This window comes from Pagrus major, chromosome 18 (genome assembly GCF_040436345.1).
Source record: "Pagrus major chromosome 18, Pma_NU_1.0".
NCBI lineage: Eukaryota > Metazoa > Chordata > Actinopteri > Spariformes > Sparidae > Pagrus > Pagrus major.
In genome coordinates, this window is record NC_133232.1 from 3867570 (window position 1) to 3872916 (window position 5347).

General features: G+C 51.3%; 1 long non-coding RNA gene across 1 annotated transcript; it reads right to left on the reverse strand.

The window, feature by feature from the left end:
* Positions 1–4523: 4523 nt before the first annotated feature.
* Positions 4524–5002, reverse strand: LOC141012857 (uncharacterized). Its single transcript, XR_012180415.1, has 3 exons — positions 4829–5002; positions 4677–4750; positions 4524–4597 (listed from the first exon to the last, which is right to left on the reverse strand). It is a non-coding gene; the product is annotated as an uncharacterized lncRNA (long non-coding RNA).
* Positions 5003–5347: the final 345 nt, after the last annotated feature.

Below are 5347 nucleotides of genomic sequence, written 5' to 3' on the forward strand. Positions count from 1 at the left end.
CAATGTCGACAGTGGACTGGCCTGGGAGGACCGAAACGATGGACTGGGTCACCGTCGCCCCCGGAGCTGGACGTGACACTTCCTGAAGGACCTTGGGGACTGGCGTACCAGGCAAGAGTTGACCGATGGCGCTGGATACAACCTCGGGCTTCCGGGAGAGCGCGTCTGCATTTTTATTACTGCGACCCGAACGATACTTTATTTCAAAGTCAAAGATGGCAAGCTGCGAAGCCCATCGCTGCTCTGTCGCCCCAAGCTTGGCCGAATTGAGATGACTCAGTGGGTTGTTGTCTGTAAAGACGATGCACTTGTGCCCCATCAGATAGTCACGGAATTTTTCAGACATGGCCCACTTAAGTGCCAAGAACTCTAGTTTCATCGAGCTGTAATTGCTCATGTTGCGCTCCGTGGGCCGGAGGCCTCTACTAGCATAAGCCACTGGTCTTACGCCATTTTCTGTCTCCTGGGAAAGGACAGCTCCCAAACCACTATAACTCGCATCGATCTCCAGGATAAATGGACGCGAGAAATCTGCATAGCTCAACACAGGAGCAGAAACCAGCCTGGACTTAAGGGCCTCAAAGCTCTCCTCGCAGTGGGACGTCCAAGCATCACTAAAGGCCTGCCCTGACCCTCTTCTGGACTTCGTACCAGCAAGAGTCGCCACCAGCTTGTGAAGGGGGGCAGCCAATTTCGCGAAGCCCTCTACAAACCGCCTGTAGTAACTCGCAAAGCCGAGAAACGAGCGCAACTCAGCCACTTGGCGTGGACGTGGCCATTTTGCCACGGCCTCGATTTTAGCAGGGTCGGTGGAAACACCTTGGCTGGAGATAACATGCCCCAAATAATTGACCTGCTGCTGAAAGAACGCACATTTCCCCAGCTTAACTTTCAGGCCTTCTTGTTGGAGCCGGCCCAGAACGGCCTCCAGCCGTTGTAAGTGCTCACTGACGGAGGAAGAGAAGACAATGATGTCGTCTAAGTAAAGAAGCAAAGACTGACCTTGCTGACCCCCGAACATTCTCTGCATCAATCGTTGAAAGGTGCTCGGGGCATTACATAACCCGAAAGGCATTCGATTAAATTCAAAAAGTCCAAACGGTGTACAGAATGCTGTTTTGGGTTTGTCTTCCTCTGCAACTGGAACCTGGTTGTATCCGCTAGCCAGATCTATCGTGGAAAACCAACGAGCACCACAGAGAGAATCCAAACTTTCCTCAATGCGAGGGAGAGGGAACGCATCCTTCCGGGTCTTGGTGTTCAACAAACGATAGTCTACACACAGTCGAAGTTTCCCGTCCTTCTTTCTGACCAAAACAATCGGCGACGCATAAGGACTGCAACTTTCCCTAATGATCTTGGTCTCAAGAAGCTGGTTGATATGAGACTTCACCTCTTCGTACTCAGAGGGTGGGATGCGGCGGTAACGCTGCCGGACTGGCGCATCATCCAGCAGTGGTATGTTATGCGATATAAGATTTGAGCAACCCAAGTCACCATCGTGGGTGGAAAAGACAGAACGGTACCGCTGCAATAATGATCTCACCTCCCTCTGGTCCTCATCAGACAATGTAGCCAAGTCAATAGATGCTAGTTCATCCTGTGCTACACTGGTTGCTCCCTGGGCAGAAACACTGGCGGTGATCGACTTAACCTCAGTCACGCCCGGAGGTAGACTGATTACCTGGGCCCCACAGAGGGAGCCAAGACGAGTCCGAGGGTACAGAAGAACATCTGTCGTCCCCACATTGATCACCGGGATGTAAGCAGTGCTTCGGATGACCCGAACAAGACAGGGAGAAGCAAGCAAGCCACATGGCAGACCAGATTCCAAGGGTTCGAAAAGCACAGCCTGATCGCTGGCCTGCTCGGGACAAGTGCTGGCGACAAGCCTAAGGACCCCACCAGGTATTCGTATCGTCCACTCACCCCCGACCCTCACAGTGCCTGTGCACGGGTTTGGCTCGCTGACTGAAGACTGATGGTACTGCTGCAGCGCTTCAAAGATTGGACCTGGAGCGTGCGACACGGGTGGCGAGGCAAACAAGGAAGAACCATGAGTCCCAAAAAGCTCTCTGTAACAATTGCGAATGACGTTCATCCCCAAGATGCCAGGGACGGAAGACACAGTGCCGGGGGGGTCCTTGACAACTAACACCCCACAGCGAGGAATGACCTTTCCACACAATACAACATTAAGCTCTAAGTAACCAACATAGGGAATTTCTAACCCGTTAGCGGCACGCAGCTGCAGCCAATTGCACGACCGAAGCCGATCCTGGTCCCAAGATGAGAACTGCTGTTGAAAGAAGCTCTCAGTAATGGTGGACACCATAGACCCAGTGTCGACCAAACAAGGGACATGAACACCACTAAACACAACATCAGTTTTTGGACATGACGACATCAAACCAGCAACTAACTCTTCCTGTGAGCCCTTGACTTCCCCATCTGAGCGGAGGCCCGCCGACTCAGAGGGTGTCAGTTTTCCGGCTGATGAGCCGAGGAGGTCGCCCTGGTAACCTGAGGGTTTGCACCACCAAAAGAGTTGGCCCGTGCACGAGGGGGTACGGTTGGGCCCCGGCACTCCCGTGCGATGTGGCCTGGCTGTTGACACCTTCGACAAATTAAAGGACCATTTCGAAAGAAATTCCCTGGTGGTCGTGGGGCCTGCAGAGCAGCCACAGTCTGCGTGAGCTGGTCAAGTTGGGCCTGTTGACGCTTCAAAAGTTCCATTAAATCACTCATCTCTGACCTGGGAGGGGCAACGGGATGACGTGGGTGGGAGTCGCTTTGCACCCCATACTGGAGACCGTAAGCTGATGGTAACGAATGGCTTCGCCCCCTAAACCCACTTGATTGGCCCTCCCTTTCCCATCTGATAGCCTCAGCGCGTACGTCCAACAAGGAAGCGGTCAGCTTGCTACGGACGTACTGTTTAAGCGTTCGACGGAGAGAACTGTCAAGAACATGCTCTACAAATTGGTCACGCAAAAGATCCCCAGCATTAGGAATCCCGTCGGGTGCGCACCGCTCAACCTGCTCCATTAAAGCCAGCAGGCCCAAGGAATACTCCTGCAGAGTCTCCCCCTCCTGTTGTCTCCTAGAGAAGAAGGCCTGCTGCAACGTTACATACGATTGTGCACAGCCATACAGTTCCCTCAGAATAGCAAAAATCTTAGCTGGATCTCCTCGCTCTATGCTGGGCCTAAACCGGATCTCCTCTCGGGCTTCCCCATCTAAATGATCAAAAATGAACAGGGCTTTGTCGGCGGCGGAAAGGTGGCGAACCCGCATGCATGCCTCGATCTCCTCCGTCCACTCAACTATCCCTAAACCTGTCTTCCCATTAAACAAAGGACATTTACGGTCTCTGGGAACCACAACCAACCGCTCCGTGACAGTAGCAGCACTAGATGGGGCATAGCTAGCTGAACCGGAGGGACCTGCAACAGCTCCACCGGGCACGTCCCGGGAAGCAGTGCGCTCCCGAAGCAGCTGCTCATTGTCTGCCTCTAGCTGTGACACTAAATCCCTAAGTCGCTGTACCTCATCCGCCATGATGGCTGTGAAATAGCACCAATACTCACGATACCGAAGTCTGGTTCTTGGGATGGATGCTGCTGTTTTGACTCTGTAACTAGAAACAATAATATCAATGAAAAAGAAAAATAAATCAATCTCAATAGCAAAAAAAAACAAAACAAACAAACAAAAAAACAAACACAACACAAAAAAAAAAAAACACGTCCCTGCCCCTTTAAATGTGGTGATCCTGCCGACAACGCCAAGATGTGGCGAGGTGGAGTGGTGAGTAGTGGTGAGTGGTTGCCAACAACGCCACCTGGGGAGTTTCGCCCCAGGAAATAGTTACTGTTCTTTTATAAAAATGAAAAAGGTCACGCAGGCTCGAATCACCACAGGGGAGAGTTCAGGTATCGAAAAAAATAAATATTTATTGTCACAATATTGTTTCTATAAAACTTCAATAGTTGCCAAAATATTTCACATTCACTAAAAGACTGGGCCAAAGAAAGGGGAATGGACAGGGCTGGGCCAGCCACGGTGATCCTAAACCAAACCAAGGGGAAGGAGAAACAAACCAAGAAAATAATATCACCCGTGACACTGCACACACACGCAATGGAAACGTGAAGAAGCCACCACCAGGGATTGGGCCGCCGCGCTGGACTACAGCACCTGTCCACAGGGAGAAAGGGAAAATTAGGATGGCCGCAGTCTAGCTGACCTCACATACACCAAAAACAATTAATTATTTATAATACAAAACCAAATTAAACATAATGAAGTCTTCTTAAAATATTCAAATACAAATTAGAGGAAAACAATTAAACAATTATCAAACCCGCCCCCCCACAAAAAAGAAAAAAAAAAGGAAAACAAGAAAAAAAAGAAATAGATTGTTAAATGTCTCCGAGGTCACTATCGTCGGCAACAACACTCATTTAATCAAAACCATGTAATCGAGCCAAACAAAACAGCAGCAAACATTGTGGTGGCCGATGACCGGAACACACCAGGACGCAGGATAGTGTGCAGAACTAGGAGAGTGGGGGCCGCTGGTTACAGCGCCCCGCTGTAAAGCAAGAGAGAGACAGTGTCACAACTAGCGCAGTGATGTAAAACTGCAACAGCAGACAATTAGAGCAGCCTACCTCTGAGCCCTACTGCACCCAACACGCGCCCACCAGAACCGCTCGCTCCCTCCGGCTCACCGCCGCTCCGAGCACTGCAACGGAGCGGGAGGATGAAGCCCCAGGGCCAATAAAAGTAAAACACCAAACAATAACTAACACGGCATGCTTACCTTAGTGATATGACGGGGAGACTCGGGCATGCACGCCAGCCCGCTCACCGAACGCGCCGCACAGCAGAGGCAGAGAGGGGGAACAGCGACCAAACACACCTGTCCCAATCACACACACAGCGCCGCTCCACCAGCTCGCCGTTGCTCCAACACTTAATGATACGACGGGAAGACACAAACAAGCACGCCGGCCAGCTCACCGGACGCACTGCACAGCAGGAGCAGAGAGGGAAAATGTCGACCAACACAGCTGTTTTAATCACCTAACAGTGCCGTCCCCCCATTAACCTGCGCCAGGCTGCCACAGCGCCATGCAGTGATCAGGGGGGAGATGACTCACCCGGTCACACACGGAACAACTTCTCATGGTTAACTCCCCATAAGCTCTCTCACTGATGAGTGCATCCCATGATATGTCGCTCAAGATTCTGTCTGTAGGTGAGATGCTGAGAGAACAGTTGGTCCTGAGAATGACTGAATGCAGGTCAGAGTTGGTATTGATTCGTTGGCACTGCACTG